The 23,506-nt window shown below is 46.9% G+C and overlaps 1 pseudogene; it reads left to right on the top strand.

Moving 5' to 3' along the window:
• Window positions 1–18,636: 18,636 nt before the first annotated feature.
• LOC111175486 (zinc finger CCHC domain-containing protein 9 pseudogene) lies at window positions 18,637–20,920 on the top strand (annotated as a pseudogene).
• Window positions 20,921–23,506: the final 2,586 nt, after the last annotated feature.

Below are 23,506 nucleotides of genomic sequence, written 5' to 3'. Positions count from 1 at the left end.
TCACTGCCCTGAAGCACGTGGCCTTCTCAGTGCCAGGAAAAACATGCCCGCGCAGGAAAATAACCCACCCTGAAACGTGGCAAAGCCAACGGTTCAGGGCCGGGTGGTCCCTGGTTGCCACACACGAGTTTGGTGCGTGGCCTTCACCCGCCAAAATCCACACTCCAGTCACGCTGAGTCAGGAAGGAGGAAGGTGCTAGGCCATGGCCCGTTGCTCAGGAGGCTGGAACCCCCATGGCTGCCACGGAACTGCCTGTCAATCCAGCCACCACCTCAGCCCCGAACCCAGGCCAGCAGCTGGCCAGCTGTAGACCAGCAAGCAAGAGTCACCAGGGTGGAGGAGCAGTTTTCATCTTAAAAGGGGGCCCCGCCCGGATGCCCAGGAAAGTGCAACTCGACGTGGAAGGGTGCAGGGTTCCTTCAGGCAAAATCGTATGGACGCAGCAGATGACGTTTCTCTTGTTTCCATCTGTACCACAGCACACATGCCTGCCAACGGCCTGCCTCTTCAGGGCTGGGATGGTCAGAGGTCCCCCTGCAAAGTGAAGCTGAGAACCAAAGAGAGACTGAGACCACCTGCCCCAGGCCTGTACCGTGGGAATTCGGCGGTAGAGCCAACCTAGAACCCATATCCCGAGTCCATTCTCTTTTCGCCAAGCCCCATTTTCTGTGAGTCACAGAACTGAGGAGAAAATATCCGCCACCCGCCGCCTCTGGGACCCGCTCACCTCAGGTGGTCCTCTCCCTCCTTCCCTCTCTCTTCGGACCTTGGAACCAGCAAGCTTGCTCTGATCACACACTTGCTGTGCCCTAGGCCTGGAGTGCCCCTTCCCAGCTTCTGTGGCTGGCCTCAGCTCAAAAGTTGCCTCCTCCAAGAAGCCTTCCCTGACCTGCCCAGAGTTAATTCTCTGCAGAGAACACTCTGATATTTTCTTGTTTACACGTGTGTGTGTTTAATCTGTCTCCTCCCAATAAAATTTAAATATAAGGAGAGTAGGAACTGGGCAGTGCTTAACAAATATGGTTCAATGACCGACATAATTTCATTTTTAATTGCTGAAAGCCCAGAGTTGGGGGAGATATGGAATACTTGTGGAAATATTGTTAAACCGTATGTTCTGAATAATGCAGGAGTTTCCCTCAGGTGGCTCACAAGGTCCCTGCACCCTGAGCCAGCACCTCCAATGTAAACGAGATGCTTCATGCTCACAGACTCTGTGATGCCTAACAGTGAAAGAAGGATACAACACTTTCCTGGTCCCTTAAGAAGAAAATGGGATTTTCTGAGAATAACCTCTTCTGCTTTCCTTCTCACTCACAGAAGGAAAGCTCAGGAGATGGGGTCGATAGCACCCACCCCTCCCTCTCCCTCCCATAATTGTTTCCCTCCCTTCTTCCTCTCTCATCCTGAGTATTTGTCATTCTTTGCTTGTGGCAAATTGCTTTTCATCTTTGAAAACCAAGAATGGTTGGTAACCAAGACAGCCTGGGAGTTTTCTTTTTTTATACAAGCGCGGGGTGGGGGGGGTGTTTAGAGATAGAAAGACTATTGATCACTTCCCCCAATAACAGCGTCATTGAAATTCAATTGACTAAGCATTTGTGGGCAGCCTGTGAGGCCAGTGCTTCACCAGTCATCCCTATGATGCAGACAGGTCCTGCCTTGGAGGAGCTCTCAGGTCAGTAAGAAAGATGATTTCGACTCAACAAATGTTTTCTTAATCATTAACTAAATACTAGACACTGGTGGCCCACAGTGAATGAGGAATGGGCCTGCCCTCAAGCGGTTGAGTGGAGAAGGAGAGAGAGTCCTGATAATTTCTATGCTCTGTTTGAGGTCCTGTGGAGAAGAGCAGGTGAGAGGAAAGGGCGGCAGGTGCCTAGGGAGCAGACCTGGAAGTTAAGCTAAGCATCAGGGGGAGGTGGGAGTGCACCAGGTCAAGGTAGGGTTGGGGAAGGGGGCTAGTTAGCCAGAATGGGCTTCAGGCAGAGGGACAGCAGGGGCAGAGGCGCCGGTGCTTGCTGCGTCCAAGGACTGAATGGAGGCTCGAATGGCTGGAGGAGGGAGGGAGGTGGCCTTGCAGAGACAGGCAGGGAAAGCACGGAGGGCGGGTTTTGCAGAATGGTGAGTGGTCTGTTGCAACAAAACGATAGGGCAAGTGTGGGGGGGGGGCAGTGAAAGAGCCTAGACTTTATCGTGTGAGCAGCAGGGAGGCCAGGTGGAAGTGGGGAGAGGGCAGTGGGGAGATCAGTCTGGAGGCTGTTGCCAAGGTGAGAAACAGATGACAAGGGGGAGGGAGTGGGGGATTGACAACTACAATGATAGTAGCGCGGTCTTTCCACTCCCCTCACCCTTCACCACATGAAGCCCGCAGCACTTCAAACGCCCTCTCAGACCCCATCCCCCATCTTTCCTCCACTCCACCCCCACTGCTTCGCTGCTCCCCGCTGGAGATGGTGTCAGAAAAGAAGAGCTTCTAGAGAAGATCTACATTCAGGTATGGGGAGACAAGTGGGTCTGAGAAGTCGGAACAGCTCATCCTGAAAGCAGATGTCCATGAGGTACCTCCGCGACCCAAAAGATTCCCACCCACTCCTGTGTTCACGCATGCGCACGGATGACCGCTTTATCTAAATTTCCAGCACCGGGAAATCAACTGGGAGAAGGACATCCTCTTCAAGAAAGTCCATCCTGATTTACACCTGGGAAAGTGGGGACCCTCGGGCACTGGGAGACACAGTCGACTGTGGAACACTTTTTCTCTGTGAGAAAGTGCATCGCCTGCTCCAGTCAGCTGGTTTACAACCCTTTGGTGCACTGATGCATTGGGGCACCTGGATTTGCTTGGTTTGGTGCGAGGCAGCAGGGGGTGAAGGAGGAGGGGTACAGGGCTGAGCAGCCGCGGAGCCTGGGTTCCCTTCCAGGCTCTACTACTGCGTGGGTTCCTTCCTTCTCTGGGCCTCAGTTTTCCAATCTGGAAAACAGGGGGTTGAGCGGCCGACACTGAGGTACCTATGGCCTGTGATCTCTCCTCCCTAGGTGTGTGTGTGTGTGTCAGTCACTGGTTACCCCACCAGGACTGGGGAACGCCTTCCACCTCCTGCCCGGGAGCCAGGCCTTCCCGTTAACTCCATCTGTCTCTTAACACTGTGCTGAAAAGGAGCGAACGCCAGGCACAGCTGCTAGCCAGCACGTAGCTCACTCACAGGGTGGCGTGTGCATCTGATGGGCAAAAGCCCCTTCCCAGCCGGCCTCCCCCAGCTGGGCCTAGGCAAGGTTTCAGTGGCTGCTAGTGGGCAGCCACCCACCCAAAAGCGCTCTGGTCTATTCTACCCCCTCACGCCTTTCTAACTGGGCCTTGGATGGCTTTCAGATTTCAGGCATGCTCACTGCCAAGGCCTCCGCCCAGCCTGTAACCTGAGGAAGGTGCCAAAGGCCTGTGCCAGGGGGGCCAGCACCACCGACCACAGGCAGGCCGGGGAGCACAGCCTGGGCCTGGATCGGCCACTGGGGAGGGGAAAGAGCAGAGGAGGAGGGTGCCAGGGATTTGCCTGTGTTTCCAGAGGCAGCTGTGGAACCTGGGCTGGAAGGGAGCTGAGCGAGGCAGGAAACAGCGGTGGGGAAACAAGTCACCTGGTCAGAGAAATAAGGAGGGTTAAGGGGAAGGAAGTCGAGCCAGCGCTGCAGCAAGACAGAAGGCAAGAGAAGGACCACCTCCTGCCTCCACATAGTGGGAGAAGCGGGGCCTGGGAGGGCGGGCAGGGCGCTGACCCCCTGAGGAAGCACTGGCCCCAGGCCCGGCTGGGCTGGCTGCAGCTCTCCTTGGCTCAAACACCCTTGGAAACAAATCTCGTTCCTCACGTCTTCTACTTGGCTAACAATGGAGTCCGAGCTGTTGGCTTGAATCCTTTTTTTGTTTTCTTTTTAACCTTGCTCCCTCTTTTTCTCTGCTGCTTACACACACACACACAAAAAGTTTGAACCAAGACATAGTGCAAATGCTTTTACTTCTGAAAATTTCTTTAAGAAAACAGTGGTGCTCACAATGAAACAGCAGTGACCCCAGTGTTTGCACAGCACTTTCGTGTGTATAAAATCCTCACGTGGATATTCGCTACAGTCCCGAGCTGCAAACAAGGCAGGTGTTACCCTCCCCAGGCCCAGGGGGAGAAGGGGCTGCCCAGGTCACAGACAGGTCAGGTAAGGACCCAGGGACCCGGATTCTGCCATAGAAGACCCTGGGGCACATTCCCCTGCGGCGCCTCCAGGCCACAACAGCACCCAACGGGAAGGAAGCCCAGCTGCCCACAAGTCAAACTTCCCTCTAACTTTCTGCCCTGGGTAACCTCACTTAACGACAACTGGGTGGCACGCGGATACAATCAGAGCTGAGGAACTGCCTCACCGGTCCCCACGGGGACAAATCTTCTCTCCCTCCCGGACCGAAAAGGAAGGGTAGTGAGTGCCTCTACATTTCTCGTGCTCCAGCATCTGCCAACGTGATCTCGTTTTCAACACAACAGCAACCTTGCAGAATGGATATTAACGTTACCCCTTTTATAAGTAAGAAGAGTGAAGACTGGTGAGGCACCACACAGGGAAATATGCAGCCAGGATTCACACTCAGGTCTCTCTTGCCTCTGAGGCCCACGCTCTCTTACTACCCCTGTGCTGCCACCTCCTGAACGCACGTGGCCTCTGTGCAGAGTTTCCCCTGCAGAGGGGGCAGCCACAATGCACGCAGTGAGCATGGGTAGACGGCTCAAGGCGGCTCTGAACAAATCCCTTCTGGGGCCCTCAGGCAGAGCGCATGCCCGCCAGGACTGGACTCAATGCGGGAGCTCTGAGGTCCTTCTCCAGGTCTAACAGCTCTGGGACAAACAGGAAAAACTGACTCGACTCTACGACTCCTTCACTGAGTCCCTTCCACATGCCTCACACAGAGCAAGGGACCAGGGCAGGCTTATGCCATACTTTTCCTTGTCCTCACTGGGCTTCTAACAGGAAGTGAATGGACCATGAGAATGACACAGTCGCTTCTTCTGACCTCCTGTTGCTGTAGGTGAAAACAGGATATGGAAGGATGGAGGGGCTACAGTCACTACAACTCAGAGGGTTGGAGTCCACGGGGTCCTCAGCAAACTCTTCTCCACGGGCAAGCGCAGGGTATCCCGTAACCCATCTTCCTGCCTGGTCGAGGAGCCCCTGGAGGAGAGGCCCCTTTAAAGCACAACTGACAGTGTGGTTCCCTCGCAGCCTCCTGGGCACAGGGGCACGGGCCTCACCACATAGGGACATATACTCCAGGGGCTGGGTTGGGGGTTATGCGGTCTCACCTCTGAGGCCTGGGCGGGCTGGGGGCAGAGTTTGGGGACCCGCATGTTGGGGCTCCTCTCAGTAATTTCGATTCCACACTCAGTGGAACCTACCACTGCCATTCACTGTGCGGGGCTGGGAAAGACTTAGCATGTTGAAGCCCAGCCTCCAAGGGGCTCTCGGGCCACTGGGGCAGCCAGACCCGCTTTGGTCTAAGGAGAAGTCAAGGGGACTAGGCGCGGTACGGGTTCTGGCAGAAGGAGCCTCGGGGAAGGCCACACAGAGGAGATGACATTGCAAAGGGTCTTGATGGGTGGAGCTGGAAGGGAGAGAGTAGAGCTGGTTGTGTAAGAAGAGTGAAGTGAAGCACGGACCCAGCCCTGGCCAGGCCCCACCCCAGCTGGGGGCTCACCTAGCTTCTCCGAGGCTATTCCCTCATCCGTGGGTCGGAGGAAGCACTTCTCGGATCCTGGGAAATACCGCCTGTGCACACACCCCTCACACACTCGCCATCCAGACCCCTCTTCCTTTCTCCCCAGCCACTCCTCCCTCAAACATACCCTCTCGGAAACTGGACACTCACAGAACAGAAATAAAACATAGAACATAAATGCTGGGATGGCCCTTGGTCATCAATCAGTGTATCCTGACATTCTGCAAATATGTCAGAGGCCCAGCCATGTTGCGTGACTTGCCCAGGGTGGCAGAGCCAGGATGAGAAGGTCCATGTCAATCACGGCCCTGATCACACATTTGTGACGTCTTTAGATCATCTTCTTTTTGGGGAGAGAGGGTCAACGTTTCCCACCCCATCCCCTCCCTGGCCCTTGGAGTCAGATCGGGCCCTCGCTGTTCTCTCCCACTCATAGCAGCTTCATGCATCCACCCTGTCCTGGTGTCTGTTGCTGCCATGTGTCCAAGTCAGGACTTATGGGGTTAGTCCCCAGCTGTGGAAGTCAGTATCAAATTAATGGAACAGTTCCACATCCAGACCAGAGGCCCTGAGGCCTGTCTCACTCATGGGGCCCTGTCTGTCCTCACTGGGGGCCTGAGGGCTTCCTTCCTGGAGGCCCGTGTGGGGGACTGGACGGGCGAGGGCCTGTTAAGGGAGCCAAGGAGTCTGGGCGGCTGTCGAGGGGGAAGTGTGCATGTGATAGAGGACACCAGGGATAGGGCCTGTGTGAACAATGATTGCTCCCTTGACTGACATCTCACAAGACCCCAAATGTCAGCGGTAGAAGCCATCATGCCTGCGGCAGCAGGGAAAACAAGGGTGGCAGGAGGGTGGCAGGCGACGCAGATGACACCCCGGGGTGTTATTTCCAGGCTGTCGCTGAGTCTATCTGTCACGTGGGGGAGAACAGCTGTTAGGGCTGGGGGTTCCTTCCTGGACCCCGTGTCAAACTCCCGGTCCTCTCTGCAGGCTTTGTTTAGATTCCGATCACATCTCCCACTGTGCCTCTGCTGGTGCACAGAGCCGGCAGAGCCGGTGGGGCTCTTCCTCAGGGGGCAGGCGGTTAGGAGAACTGCCTGGGGAGAATTCAGATATCCCAGGCCTCAAAGCAGAGCTACAAAGCCAGGAGCTGGCTGCTGCTCCGTGGCCCCGGCCTCCCTCAGAGGGCACTCAGGGTGTGAAAATAAACAGACATCTGCAGACATGCTTGCAGCCCACGGCACTTTCTAAGCCCTCTCCAGCTTGCGTCTCCTCTCTGATTGACACTTCAGCCTGGCTGAGTTTGATGGGACTCAGGGGCAGAAGCCCCTACTTACAGGGGAAGGAACCAAGCCTGCAAGGCTGTGGGTCCAGGCCCACACTGGGAGGGAAGGCGCTCACGTTTGGGACAGAATCTAGGCGGTACGGAGAGACCCCTACCTGCAGCAAATATTACAGAATCTCAGAGCTGAAAAGGACTTCCTTGGAACCCCCCATGTTATGGCTGGGGCCACTGAGGCTCAGGGCAGGGACCTTCTTGCCCTCTGAGGGAAGCAAGGGACATCATGTGGACCCCAGGAAGACCGGGGATGGTTTCCTCTACTTGGAGGAAGCAGTGAATCGGAAGCACTGGAGAACTGGCCCTTTAGACAGAGTGGAAGGATGCAATGAGAGGACCGTATGGGAGCATCGGCCTCAAAGTCCACAGTGGCCCCTGCTGCAGACCTCCCACTGTGTCACCTGTCCCTAATGTAAAGTGTTCACAAAGCCAACCCACAGAGGCCAAGTGAACTCTCAGCCCTTACTGTGGTTGATAATTACCAGTTCCTCCCTTAGAAACCAGTCTCTAGGCTTCCATCAGGAAGCCAATGGACTAACACTGGAGAACGGCATCCTGGCGTCTTCTGACCTCCTGCTCCTATAGGTGAAAGCAGGTCACAAGAAGAGATAAAGGTGTATGGCGAGAACACTGGGGCGGCAGGAAGAGCCAGTCCCGCTGAGGGCTCAGGCTCAGGGAATCGAAGGTTGCTTCTGACTGTCTCTGTGAAGTTTGCTAATCAAGTGGTTATGAAGCGCTGCACACTGTCAACAGCGGGCGGGAGCAGAGCAGTAGTTCACAGATTGTACTGGGCACCAAATTGTCTCGGGAGCCTGTAAAAACGCAGATTCCTCAGCCCCTCCTCCAGATTCAGGAGCACTGTCGGCCACGCGGCCTCCGGGAGCACCGACCAGCCCTCAGTGGAGGCGGGGAGAGTGCCAAGACTCCAAGCCCCGCCACACAGTGTGGTCCAGTGAGTGAGCCAGGCGGAGCGGGCCTGGCTGGAAGAGGGGCTGGGGCGGGGCCGGGGGTCAGAAGCTGGGCTACCCTGCAAGGAGCGCGGAGGAGCGGAAGGCAAGGGGGCAAGGCGGGCAAACGGGAGGGTGGTCTGGGAGAGCGCCAGGCACAGCGGGCTCTGTGTTCCCAACCGCACAGGGCCTGGGGCACAAAGGACACTTGCTGAGTGAGGAAGACAAAACTCTAAATAGTGTGCACGGGCCATTACAGCTGTGCAAAGAACACTAACAGAGAGAATATAGACATGTAAAATAGCACGTCTCATGACCATCAGGTTCCTTTTCTTTCCATAAACTTTGCTTAAGTTCATAATAAAAAAAAATAAACAGGCAAATTACACTTACTTCACACAGTCATTTCTGGGTGGTAAGTTCTGTATTAAATTCAAAATTCATAGGCATGGGTTGGGCTTCCCACATCAGCTAAACATGAGCCCTAGGAAGGGGGGGCAGATGTAGGGGCTGTTATACTCTCAAACGGCCCCAGAGGTGATCCTCTGTCCCCACCAAACCCTAGGCCACCGGGGCATCCCCTACTGTGGCCACACCACTCAGAACATAAAGACCTGAGCTCACAGGCTGGCAGGGCTTTGCCAGGTTCAATTCTTCCCGTCCGTTAGTGGGAAACGGGAGCAAAAGGAAGCCTGATGTAGTGGAAAGAACACTAGAGAAGAAGTCAAAATATTTAAGTTCGTTTCAAGAACCAACTCGTCATTTGTGAAAATGGGTCGGTGACTTCCCTAGCAGGGCCTCAGTTCTCCCAGCTGCACAGTGAGAGACAGCAACGTGACACAGTGACCCCAGGGTAGGGGTTTCACACACCAGACGCAATCTCCTGGTTTCTCCACGGTTTCACAGTGGGTCAGGAATCTGGCCTCATGGTCCCTCCCAAGGCTGCAGTCAAGACGCCCACCAGGGCAGCAGTCAGCAGAGGCTCGGCTGAGGGAAGAGCTGCTTCCAGGCTGGCTCCCATGGCTGCTGGTGGCCTTAGAAGACCGTTTCCAAGCTCACCCACGCAACTGCCGTCAGGCCTCGGTTTCTCAGTCTGTGGGCCTCTCCTCTGGTTGCCTCAAACCCTAGCAGCTGGCTTTCCCCAGAGCAAGTGATTCAAGAGACAGGGATGGAGACAGAGAGGGATGGAGAACCCAAGACAGAAGCGACCATCTTTTTATAACCTAATCTTGGGAGTGACAGCCATCAGTTCTGCCATATTCTACTCTCTAGCGGGCCGGTCACTAAGTCCAGTCCACACTCAGGAAGAGGTAACTGAGCTCTGCCTCTTGAGGGGAGTCATATCAGAGGACTGTGGACACAGCTTTAGAGCCACCATAGGGCGTTAGATCCAAAGATCCCTACAGTTTCCGGGGCGGTGACTCTGGCTCCCCACCACCCCGTTCCCCACTCCCCACCCCAGAGCATCAGGCAGGTTGGACATAAAAGGATCAGAGGTGTCTGTTGACCTTTCTCCTGGTGGGCTGTGTTCTCAGGAGAGAGGACCTGGAGAACGAGAAGGTGTGCTCCTCAGAGGGATGCACAGGTCAGGAGGGCTATGAGCCTTGTCAGTGAACCTGCCTTAGCACAGCTGCTGAAAGAGTTCTGTTGGCCAGTGGACAGAGCACCTGATGTGGGTGCCCCCATACCGCCGCTACCAGGTGCGGGCAATGCAGGATGTCTGACCACCTTGATGGTCTGGAACCCGGTAGCTGGGTGTGGAATCCTCCCCAGCCCACAGCAGGGACAGGCTGGCAGGGACTCCCCAGGTTTCCCTCATTCCTCCAAAGGAATGGGAAGGAGAGATGCTGCAGCATGGGGATGAACCAGGAGGAACAGAGTCAATGCCCTCCTACATACCAGGAAAAGAAGGGAGTAGAAACTCATTCAGGGTCAAATTGTCTCTTTTTTTTTTTTGCGGTATGCGGGCCTCTCACTGTTGTGGCCTGTCCCGTTGCGGAGCACAGGCTCCGGACGCGCAGGCTCAGCGGCCATGGCTCACGGGCCCAGCCGCTCCGCGGCATGTGGGATCTTCCCGGACCGGGGCACGAATCCGTGTCCCCTGCATCGGCAGGCGGACTCTCAACCACTGCGCCACCAGGGAAGCCCCAGAGTCAAATTCTCTTAAAGGGCCTTGTTGTAGTGTGAGGTCAATAGCCTAAGCTTAGCAGGTTTGAATATTGGTTCTATCATTACTAACGTCTCCAGGCTGGTTTCCTTATCTACAAAATTGGCATAAGATAGTCTATACCATAGCGCTGTGAAAATTAAATGAGATAATCCATTAAGGCCCTTAGAACAGTGACTAGGACATAATTAGTCCTCATAAATAACATATGATTATTAATATTAGGATTACAAAAGACATCAGAGTTCACCCAGTTCAACGGCACGCCGGGCACGGGAATCGCTCCCCAATTCACTACGACAGATGACAGAGGGTTCCTGGGGCACTACTTGAATATGTTGAGAGCCTGGGAGCTGACTACCTGCCCTGGACATCTGCTGACCCGCAGACGAAGAGCTCGCACCAGACCTAGAGCCACTCGTAGAGCACAGTGCCGACCCACAGGTGGACAGCTTGGACCAGACCTGGGGCCATAATCAGCCCCTCTGTGGCTGCCCCCTGCACCTCCATCCCTTTTGCGTCCCAACAGCAAACAGTAGTTTTGAATTTCAAATAGCCCCTAACAAACAGCCCCCTATCAAAGAAAAAATAAAAGTATACACCCCGGGCTTCCCTGGTGGCGCAGTGGTTGAGAGTCTGCCTGCCGATGCAGGGGACACGGGTTCGTGCCCCGGTCTGGGAAGATCCTACATGCCGCGGAGCCGCTGGGCCTGTGGGCCATGTCCGCTGAGCCTGCGCATCCGGAGCCTGTGCTCTGCAACGGGAGAGGCCACAACAGTGAGAGGCCCACGTACTGCAGGAAAAAAAAAAAAAGTATACACCCCAATTTAACTTAGTGTAAAGCCCTCATGGGCAATCCTGAAAACATTTTACTTAACCTTACTTATGTCTTGTTTCCTTTTGGAGCTAAATCATAATTGAAGCATTTAGTCTAAAAACCTGTGTGCTAAGGTGATGGGTAAGGAAGATGTTTATCCGTAAGGCTAGCTAAAACAGTTCACACTGGAAGTGTGTGTGTGGGTATTTGGGAGGGGTTGCGTTGTGTGTGTAGTTATAACTGAAAGGGTGTATGTCTGTATGAGTACATGGCAGTGAGTGGCATGGGTTCTTATGTGCATGTGTGTGTATGTGTGTGGGGAGGGGAATGCATACCTTTGGGTGTGGGTGTGGGTGTGGTGAGGACCACCTTGGTGCTCTCTGGCCAGGATACAACATTTTCCGACTGCAAAGCAATCACAAATTTGGGGGCACATTTCTCTTCCTCCCAGTTTTCCCACTCTCCTCAGGATGCTGCAAAGGTTGGCCAGGATTTGAGATTTTTCTCATTGAAGCCTCTGGAGACACATTCCAGTGGTGAACATAGAACACAAACCAAAGAAATAAAATCACACCTCGTGCCTCAAAGGCACAAGGGGGGAGGGTATTGAAAACCCCAAGGGAAGATACAAAGGCTCGAAATTCTGCAAACCCACACCCTTTGGAAAGAGAGGAGGCGCAGCTTCTCCCTCACCCCAAATTCCCAGTCTGAATTTTTAAAATCAGCTTTATAAGCAAACATCTGCCACTCCCCGTCTCCTGAAGGGTGAAGATCGGGATCAGGCAGCTCTGTGTTTTCATTAGGTCTTTTAGCAAATGCAATGAGGACATTCAGATTCGATTTCCCTGTTTTGTACACACACAGAAGTCCGTGCTAAGAGGATTACTTTCCTGGAGCCACATCCTTCCTAAAGGCCCCGGTCAAAGGAGACTCTTGTTAAACAGCATTTTCTCTAATTCCTCTGGCTTTCTTCCTGGCCTCAGCGTGCAGACATCTCGCCTGCTCCTAAATCCACCCACCTCACAGACTTCAGGATAAAGGTGGTCCGGCCCCTGCATTCTCCTCCCGCCCCTGGTTCCTTAATAAAGCTGAAGATGAACATTAGCACTTGGTTCCACAGCAGCCGAAAGGGAAAGAGGGCAGCCTCGTCCAGCCCCTGAAACCCCCTCGATGCTCCCATAGAAAAATGTAGCCTTTTCGCCTCTGCTCCAGTGAATGGCTCTTCGAGGGTTTTCATTAGGGCTGGGTCTGCTGGTGCAGAAAGCCTCACAGATGTTGACATTTTTTTCATCCCTGGGTTAAGATGTCTTCCATAAGCTTTTATTCCCCATTTGTTACTTCTTTATTATCTGGGAGGTTTGGCCTCCTCCCTCTTCTCATTTCTCTGAAGAGAGCAGCGGTAGCTGGGCCTGTCATTATCTCGGCCCTTTTCTCTGGCCTCTAGAGGCGGCCAGGGCCTCGGGCCCCATTGTGGGGGACAGCGGGGGGCTGAGGCAGGCCGGTCACTCCTCAGACCCTTTTGTGCGGCAGCCCCTCCTCCCCGCAGCTTGGCTCTGGGATGTGAAAGGTCAGAGGCACGCCAAGCTTCCATACCTGAGCTTTTGTCGGGGGCTGGAGGCAAATGATTCCAGAAGCAAGTTCTTGGAAAGCAGCCTAGAGACTCTCTTCTCCCTGTTACTGTGCACCCTGTACCACACCCCTTGGGGTTGGGGGTGAGGGCACAGGAAGGGGGGATTCGCTTAGATCATCTGTTCCCAAAATGCCCCGAGAAAAAACTTTCTACCCAGAGAATGGCTCAGACATGAATTTGACCGGAAGCCTGAAGCCTCTGAGATGCTGAGAAAAATGTTTTGCGATAGAGTTTTCCATTGTTTTTTTTTGGTTTTGTTTTTGTTTTTTGCGGTACACGGGCCTTTCACTGTTGTGGCCTCTCCCATTGCGGAGCACAGGCTCCGGACGCGCAGGCTCAGTGGCCATGGCTCATGGGCCCAGCCGCTCCGCGGCATGTGGGATCTTCCCGGACCGGGGCACGAACCCGTGTTCCCTGCATCGGCAGGTGGACTCTCAACCACTGTGCCACCAGGGAAGCCCGTGTTCCATTGGTTTTGACTATCCTTTGTCTCTAGTCCTGGCAGCCTGGAGCCAACCTGCAACCTCAGTTTCCTCATCTGTCAAATGGGAATAATACATTTTCCTCTGCCCATTTCATACAGTTACTCTGGCTATTCCATGGATCTAATGAGGTCATATAGAAATTGTTTTTCCAGATTATAGGACTGTATACAGTATCTTGCCCTGCAGTGGCTGTGTGGACCCTGACTTGAATATAAGCCATCACAAGATGCAGACTAATTTTTCTGAAAATTATAGACCAGAAATGCAGACAGATTTAAGGGCCTTGAGGCATCTGATTCCAAGCACTTTCCAGGCTTGATGCCCTGAGGGTGAAGGGACGTCTCAGGGCAGGACAGGTCTCTGATGGTGGCAAATCCTCTGAGGCTTGATGTTGTACTCCTTAGAAGGCAGCTTTGGGAGGCTGGCTGGAGAAATTTGATGTGTGCTTCTACGTAGGGAAAGATGAAAACGGGCCCAGGGCTGCTCACTGAGCACCAGCTTAATATGAGCCAATTACGTACGACATGACTGGAATACACCAACAGGAACCTCAGCTGCCTTGTGGAAAGAAGGGGGACTCTAGGCTGCCCAAGCCTTGCCCCAAGTGTTGGGTCTTTTCTGGACATCACATTTTAAGGAAGCTATGTAGGTCCAGGACCCTGCTCAAGGAAAGGAGGTCAGAACCATGAGAGAACTAGAAATCCCACACTTCAAAGACTGGTTGGAGGACCTGAGGCTGCATCCCCTACTGATAGTTCAGTGACATTTGTAGGAAAGGGGGATTGGGCTCGTTCTGCGTGGCCGTGAGGGTTGGGACTGGAACTAGGAGTGAAAGCTGAAATGAGGACGTTTTGAGCATATCAAAGGAAAATATTTCCAACGGTCATCAGAACCGTCTAAAGTGGAGTGGGCTACTTTATGAGGTAGTGAGCATTCTATCACTGAGGGTAATCCAGCAGAGTGGGATCTGGGGAGAAGATTCATCCCTGGGGCATTATTTAGGGCTCACTGTGTCAGGCCTGGCAAGCTCTTTCCAATCCTGAAATCCCTGAAATGTTTCCATTCTTCGCATTTGTTAAGAAATGTACCATTCCTTTTCTGGTGATTAAGTTAAATACAGTCAACTTGCACTTCCCATAATGCTTGAGTAATATCATACCCAGTGAACAAAAGTGAAAAAAAGCAGATAGAATACGATGCAGAGCCTATACTCTGCAGAGCAAATTCCCATATTTGCAGCTTTTAGTTGAGACCACGTGCAGTTGGTACAGCGTGCAGGGTGGTGTAGGGAGGGAGGAGGGTAGGTGCTGGTGGAAAAAAAATTTTTTTTCTGGCCCTGAAGCCAATGAAACCGTGATAGTGAAGAGAACAGGGTAAAGCTTTTAAGGGAAAGAAGCAGAAGGAAGATCCCAAAAGTCATCTGTCCACATCTCTGTCTAAACCTTGAACTATACATACACAGAGAAGATGCAAAGCAGCTGAGCTATTGGAGAAAGATCTGAACTGATATCGTCATTGCTGCTTAAGAAACAGAGTTTACAGTTTGAATTCAACCAAGATAACTGCCTGATAAAAGAATTAATATCCATCAGAGAAAATGACTAAACTCCAGAATCTATACAACTTAACACACATAATGTCCAGAATATTATCCAAAATTACTTGACACACATAGAACCAGGAAAATAGAACACATTATCAAGCTCAAAGAACATCAACTGAGACAAATATAAGATGACACAGATGTTGTAATTAGCAGACAAGAAATTTTTTGCATATATTATAACTATCTTCAATTAATAAAAGAAAACATGCTCACAATGAAAGAATACATAAGAAACCTCAACAAAGAAATGAAAATAAAAAATGGAAATTCTAGAATTGAAAAATACAATATCTAAAAAATTTTTTAAATCACTGGGTGAATTAAACAACAGGATGGAGGTGGCAGAGAAAAGAGAAGTAAACTTGAAGATGAAACATAGAAATTATCCAATTTAAAGAACAAAAAGAAAAAAGAGTGAGAATATAAATATAACCTAGCAGAGCCTCAATACACGTAGTCATAAAAGAAGAAGACAGGGAGAATGGGCCAGAAAAAGAAAATGGAAGAAATTAACGGCCAAATTTTTCTCAAATATTGTGAAAGACATAAATTTATAGGCTCAAGATGTTCAATGAATGACAAACAGTATGTTTTGTTATGCGTATAAAGAAAATCTCGTTAAGTCACACCATAGTCAAATGTTGAAAGAGAAAATCTTGAAATAAGCAGGAGAAAATGTCATATTATATGCAGGAGAACAGCAATCCAATTAAGAACTAATATCTCATCAGAAATTATGAAGTCCAGAAGAGAGGAGAACAACATTCTAAGTGCTAAAATGGAAAAAACAAAGAAATCCTGTCAACCCAGTATGCATGATCCAGTAAAAATCTTCAAGAATCAAAGAGAAATAATTTTCAGATAAAAGAAAACTAAGCATATTTGTTACCAACAGAGTTGCACTACAGGAAAAGCTAAGGAAGTTTTCCAGACTGAAAAAAATGATACCAAATAGGAACTCAAATCCTCAGAAAGGAAAGAACATGAGAAATGGAAAATATCTGGATAAATACAAAACTCTACTTTTCTTCCTCTTAATTTCTTTACAATATATGTGACTGTTTAAAACGAAACTGTATCACTGCCTTGTTGGTTTATAACATATGTAGAGGTAATACACATAATAACTAAGGCATAAGGAATAGAGGGGTATGAAATTATAAGGTTGCAAATTTTCTCCATTTTGTGTGAAGCACTAACTATAGTAGACAGTGAAAAGTTAAGGATACATTACAGGGCTTCCCTGGTGGTGCAGTGGTTAAGAATCCTCCTGCCAATGCAAGGGACACGGGTTCGAGCCCTGGTCTGGGAGGGTCCCACGTGCCTCGGAGCAGCTGGGCCCATGCGCCACAACTACTGAGCCTGAGCTCTAGAGCCTTCGAGCCACGGCTGCTGAGGCCCGCGTGCCTGGAGCCCGTGCTCTGCAACAGGAGAAGCCACCACAATGAGAAGCCCGCGCACAGCAACGAAGACCCAATGCAGCCATTAATTAATTAATTAATTAATTAATTGTTTTAAAAAAGGGAAATCTCTTTAAAAAAAAAAGGATACATTACATACAGTTCTTAGAGAGACCATGGGAAAAAATTTTAAGAATTACAGCTAAAAGTCAATATATAAGTTAAAATGGAATTCTAAAGTTATCCAAATAATCCAATAAAAGGCAGGCAAGGAGGAAAACAACCCAGTAGGCGCAAGGAGAAAACAAAGTCATAGGCCCAACCCTAACCATATTAATAATTACATTAAGAATTAATGGAAAAAACAATCTAAGTAAAAGGCATAGTTTGTCACATTGGATGAAAATAAAAGCAAGACCCAACTATATGCTGTTTATAAAAATATATACATACTTTAAATATAAAGACAGAGATAGGCTGAAAGTAAATGGATGGTTAAAAAGAATATATATGCCATGCAAACAATAACCATAAGAAAGTGTGAGGAGCTCTATTCATATCAGATAAAACAGCTATCAAAGCAACTATAGTCCAATAAAAATTTAATTAAAAAATAGATATCGAGACAAAGAAATTAAAGAAGTAAAAAGAGACATTTCATGATGATGAAGGATCAATTCAACAAGAAGACTTGAAAATCTTAAGTATACATGTACCTCATAATAAAACTTCAAAATATGCATGGTAAAAATTAACAGAATCAAAGGGAGAAACAGATAGTTCCATGATCATAGTTGGAGGTTTTAACATCCACTCTCAGCAAGAGATAGAATTAGATAAATATAATCAACAAAGACATAGAAAATCTGAACAATTTCAACCACTCTGACCTAATTGATATCTGTAAAATGCTATATCCAACAACTGCAAGAATACATATTCAAGTCTACATGGCGATCATTAGGAATCATGATATGCTGAGACTCAAACAAGTCTCTGCAATTTTTAAGACTGAAATTATACAAACTGTATTTTCCGACCACAGTGGGTTTAATTAGAAATCAATAACAACAAGATATCTAGGAAAAGGCCAAATATTTGAAAATTAAATGACACATTTTAAAAGAATCCATAGGTCAAAAAATAAATCACAAGGGAAATATAAGTTTTAAAGAAATGAAAATTAAAATAGACTATATTAAAATAAGTGGCATGCACTAAATTAGTGCTTACAGAAAATGAATAGTTTTAAATGCTTATATTAGAAAAGAATAAATACCTAAAATCAGTAACCTAGGTTTCTTATAAATTATAAAAGAAGAGCAGTGAAACCCAGACTAAGTACAGTTGACCCCTGAACAATGTGGGGGCTAGGGGTACCAATCCCCCTGCAGTAGACAATCCACACATACCTTTTAGTAGCCCCCCCAATATATATTCAGTTCCTCCATATCTGTGGTTCTGCAACCACAGAATCAACCAATCCAGGTTCATGCAGCACTGCAGTATTCACTCGTGAAAAACACCCACATATAAATGGACCCACACAGTACAAACCTGTGCTGTTCATAGGTCAGCTGTATAAGGAAGGAAATAATAAAGATAAGAGCAAAAATCAATAAAATACAAAATGGACAAACAATTGAGAAAAATCAATGAAATGAAAACTGGTTTTCTAAAGAGATCAATAAAATTAACTCCTAGCTAAGCTGATAAAGAAACAAAGAGAGGGACATCCCTGGTGGTCCAGTGGGTTGGACTCCAACGCGGGGGTGGGGAGGGCAGGTTTGATCCCTGGTCGGGGAACTAGATCCCACATGTATACCACAGCTGAGAGTTTGCATGCCGCAACTAGGAGTCAGCATGCCGCAGCAAAGATCCTGCCTGCCGCAACTGAGACCCCGTGCAGCCAAAATAAATAATAATAATAAAAAAGAAACAAAGAGAAGATATAAATGGTCAGTATCAGAAAAAAGAGGTAACATTAGTACAGACATCAAAAGGCTAACAGAGTTTATTATCAATAACTTTATGCCAATGTATTTGACAAGTTAAACTGCATAAATTCATTGTAAGACAGAAATTACCAAAACTGACTCAAAAGAAAGTAAAAAATTTGAATAGCCTCATATCACTGAAAGAAATTGAACTTGTAAATAAAAACTTTTCCCTTAGAAAATTTCAGATCCAGACAGCTTCACTGGTATATTTTCCAAGTATTTAAGAAAGAAAAAATGCCAATCCTACATAAACTTCAGGAAATGGAGGAAGAGAGAATACATTTCAGTCTATTTTAGGAGACCAGTATTACCTTGACACCAAAACCAGGCAAAGAGATGTGATCTCTTCGAAGAAAGAGAAAGAAAGAAAACTGCAGACCAATATCCCTCGTGAACACAGGCACAAAAACCAAAATTTTAGATACAAAATCTAACGACATATTTTAAAGGATAATACTTCACAACCATGTAGATTTAACACAAGAGTGCAATATTGGTTTAAATTAAAAATTCAATCAATGTAATGTACCATATTACTAAAATAAATGAGAAAAACATTTGATCATGTCAATAAATGTAGAAAATTTGACAAAATTCATGATTTAAAAAACTCTCCAAAAAATAGGAATAGAGGTGAACCTCCTCAACTTGATAAGAAAGATTTTTTTTTTTTTTTTTAACCTACAGCTAACATGATACTTAATGTTGAGAGACTGAATACTTTTCTTCTAAGACCCGGAACAATGCAAAAATGTCCACTCTCACCACTGCTATTCAGCATAGTACTGGAAGGTCTAGTCAGGGCAATGAGGCAAGAAAAGGAAATAAAAGGCATACAGATTGAAAAGGAAAAAACAGAAGTCTCCTTATCTGCAAATGACATGATTGTATATTATTACAAAGTCTAAGAAATCTACAAAAACAAATTCTTAGAAGTAATAAGTGAGTTCAGCAAGATTGTAGGATACAAGATTCAAAAATCAATTGTATTTCTGTATACTAGCAATGAGGACAGAGACACTGAAATTTAAAATATAAAACCATTTATAGTCACTAAAAAAAACCCTTAGGTGTACGTCTAACAAAACATGTACAACACTTACATGCTGAAAATTTCAAAATGCTGATGAAAGAAATCAAAGAAAATCTAAGTAAATGGAGAGACGTACTACACTCATGGATAGGAAGACTCAACATAAAATATGTTAATTCTCCCCAAATCGATACACAGGTAAAATAAATTTTCTATCAAAATCTCAGCAAGACAGTTGGTTGTTTGGCCTGGGGCGACCCAACACTGGAGCCTACCCGGCTCCTTGGTGGAGCTAATGGTGGACTCTGGGAGGGCTCATGCCAAGCAGTACTTCCCAGAACTTCTGCTGCCAGTGTCCTTGTCCCCACGATGAGCCACAGCCACCTCATGCCTCTGCAGGAGACCCTCCAACACTAGCAGACTGATAAACATCTGATGAAGCCATGACCAGGTGGGCACAAGTTACTACAGAACAAAAGACCCTTCCCTGCAACATCATGGGAGGACATGAAGAAGGGGTCCTTTGAGGGGAAAAGCCAAAACCTACCAAAGAGTAAACAACTTGAAGCCAATAGTCTGTCCCTTAAAAATGATGCACCCCAAGCAAAACACAAAAAGAATAAAAAGAAAAAGGAGTACTTAAATGAAGATGTGAATGGATTCATGGAATATCTAAGACAAACTCACAGATGGTTCACAATGGGGAGATGATAGCAACAGACAGTCAGGGAGTCAGGGAAGAAATTGCAGTTGCTTTAAAGAAAGACAGTCGCCAGGAAGGAAGACGATTAAAAAGACAAGCAGCAAAGAAAAATGCAATGGTATGTTTCCATTGTAGAAAACCTGGCCATGGGATTGCAGATTGCCCAGCTGCCCTTGAGAATCAAGAAACAGGCACTGGAATATGTTACCGGTGTGGATGCACAGAGCATGAAATAACCAAGTGCAAGGCTAAAGTAGACCTAGCTTTTGGTGAATTTCCTTTTGTAAAATGTTTTGTTTGTGGGGAAATGGGACATCTGTGCAGATCTTGTCCTGATAATCCCAAAGGACTCTATGCTGATGCTGGTTGCTGCAGACCTTGTGGCTCTGTGGAACGTTTTAAGAAAGATGGTCAGAATTCAGATCGAATGGTCACAGTTGGTCGCTGGGCAAAGGGAATGAGTGCGGACTGTGAAGAAATTTTGGATGTGCCTAAACCACAGAAACCCAAAACAAAGATACCTAAAGTTGTTAATTTTTGATAATTAGTACTATCGTCTGTTAGCACCTCATTGTTAAACATTCGGAACTGGGCCTACTTCAAAAGTTGGAGCTGGACTCTCCCTTGGAGTCCTATATTGTAGATATCAGTATAACCTAGGTGTGGTCAAACCAGTTCCTGAGTTCTGTCCATCAAGGCACGCTTCTACCATAGTTTGGAGAAAATCACTGAAAAAAAGTATAATATGTTTAAAATGGATTTTCTAAAAGAATATATTTTTAACCAACAGAACTTAGGTGTAACTAAGTGGTTATATACCTGATTGCAACAATCATCTTTTTCTAAAAACAAAATTATGCATTAATATGAACTATCCCTAAAGACGGGGTACCTGCTTTGCATTAGGAAATGAATTTTTGGCTATATTGTTTTCTTGGTTCAAAGTATCAATTTATTATCATATTAGAAATTAATTTATAATTGCCACAAAATCTGTATTTTTAAAATATTTAACAAAAACTTACTTGCTATTTAAAAAAAAAAAATCCCAGCAAGGCTTTTTGAAGACATGGACAAGCTTATTCTAAAATTTACATAGAAAAGCAAAGGAAGTGGAATAACTAAAACAATTTTGAAAAAGAATAAAGTGAGAGAAATTATTCTACCTGATCTTTAAGACTTATTATATGGCTACAGTAATCAAGAGGGATAGATCCATAGATCAGTGGAACAGAATACAGAACCCAGAAATAGGCCCACACAAGTAGGGCCAACAGATTTTTAACAAAGTTGCAAAAGCAATTCAATGGGAGAAGAATAGTCTTTCTAACAAACGGTGCTACAGCAAATGGATATTCGAGGGTAAAAATAATAAAGAACCTAAACTTCACACCTTTTACAATTAACTTTAAATGGACCATAGATTTAAATGTAAAACATAAAACCATAAAACTTTTAGATAATAACACAGAAGAAAAATTTCAAGACCTAGGGCTTGGTAAAAAGTTCTTAGGCCAAAAGCATCACCCATAAAATAAAAAATTGATAAATTGGACTTAATCAAAATTAAAAGCTTTTGCTCTGCAGAAGATCCTCTTAAAAGTATGAAAAGATAAGCATAGACTGGGAGAAAACATTTGCAAACCACATATCTGGAAAAAGAACTTATATCTAGAATATATTTTAAAACTCTCAAAACTCCACAGTAAAAAAACCAAACAATCCAGTTAGGGAATGGGCAAAAGACATGAAGAGACATTGTACTAAAGAAGACTTAGGGATGCAAATAAGCATATGAAAAAATGTTAAACATCACTAGCCATTAGAGAGATGAAAAATAAGATCACGATGAACTATCACTATGTACCTATTAGACCTAAAATTTTCAAAATAGTCACAATACTGGCAAGGATGCAGAGAAACTGGATCTTTCATACATGTCTGGTGGGAATGTAAAATGTTGGAGCCACTCTAGAAAACAGATTGGCAGTTTCTTTAAAACCTAAACACACACTTACCATACCTCATAGCAATTGTACTTATAGGCATACATCCCAGGGAAATGAAAACTTACGTCAACACAAAAGCCTATACATGATTTTTCTTAGCCACTTTATTTGTAACATCCCAAAATTGAAAACAACCAAAATCTCTCTCAGTAGGTGAATGTTCAAACAAACAGTGGTGTATACACAATATAGAATACTGCTCAGCAATAAAAATGAATGATATGGGCTTCCCTGGTGGTGCAGTGCTTAAGAATCTGCCTGCCAATGCAGGGGACATGGGTTCGATCCCTGGTCCTGGAAGATCCCACATGCTGCGGAGCAACTAAGCCCGTGGGCCACAACTACTGAGCTGGCACACCACAACTACTGAAACCCGTGCACTCTAGGGCCCAAGTGCCGCTACTACTGAGCTCACATGCTGCAACTATTGAAGCCTACGCGCCTAGGGCCTGTGATCTGCAACGAGAAGCCACCACAATGAGAAGCCTGCGCACCGCAACAAAGAGTAGCCCCCATTGGCTGCAACTAGAGAAAGCCCGTGCACAGCAACAAAGACCCAATGCAGCCATAAATAAATAAATAAATAAATAAAAACAATGTTCTTAAAAAAAATGAATGACATGTTGATACATGCAACCATTTGGATTGATCTCAAGGGCATACGCTGAATGAAAAAAGCCAAGCTCAAAATGCCACATACTGTATGATTCCAGGTTTACAACATTCTTGAAATAATAAAATTATTGTGACAGAAAACAGATTAGTGGTTGCTGAAGTTTAGGGATGGTGGGAGAGGGGGATGGGTGTGATTATAAAGCAGTAGGACAGGGAGATCTTTGTGGTGATGGACTACTTCTGTATCTCAATTGTGGTGGTTGTTACATGAATATATACATATGATAATGATACACACCCACTGTGCCAATGTCAAATTCCTGGTTTTAATATTGTACTATAACCACTGGGGGAAACTGGGTGAAGGGTACATGGGTCCTCTGTACTACCTTTGTAACTTCCTGTGAAGCTACATTATTTCAAAGTAAAAAGTTTAATAAAATAGCTATTGTATTTCTACATATAAGCAATGAACAATTGGGAAATAAAAATTAAAAAAACAATTCTACTTACAAACAGTATAAAAATACTTAGGGGGCTTCCCTGGTGGCGCAGTCGTTGAGAGTCCGCCTGCCAATGCAGTGGTTGAGAGTACGCCTGCCAATGCAGGGGTATTTACCCAAGAGAAATGAAAATGTATTCACACAAAGACTTGTATGCACATGTTTATAGCAACATTATTCATAGCCACGTATTCTTAACAGACCAAATCTGAAAACAATGCAAATGTTCATCAATGCGTGAACGGACAAACGAATTGTAGCTATCCTATGATATACTGCTAGGCATAAAAAGAAACAAAATATTGATACATGCAACGACATGGATGAATCTCAAAAACTTGACAGTGAGTGAAAAAAGTTAAATACAAAAGACAACGTACCGTATCATTTCATTTATATAAAATTCTACGGGCTTCCCTGGTGGCGCAGTGGTTGAGAGTCCACCTGCCGATGCAGGGGACACGGGTTCGTGCCCCAGTCCGGGAGGATCCCACATGCCGCG

Source organism: Delphinapterus leucas, chromosome 4 (assembly GCF_059928025.1).
Source record: "Delphinapterus leucas isolate spDelLeu-1000000601 "Yukka" chromosome 4, BTC_Dleu_Yukka2, whole genome shotgun sequence".
NCBI classification, from domain to species: Eukaryota; Metazoa; Chordata; class Mammalia; order Artiodactyla; family Monodontidae; genus Delphinapterus; species Delphinapterus leucas.
The sequence above is the reverse complement of the archived record's forward strand: the minus strand, read 5'-3'. Positions and strand labels throughout refer to the sequence as shown.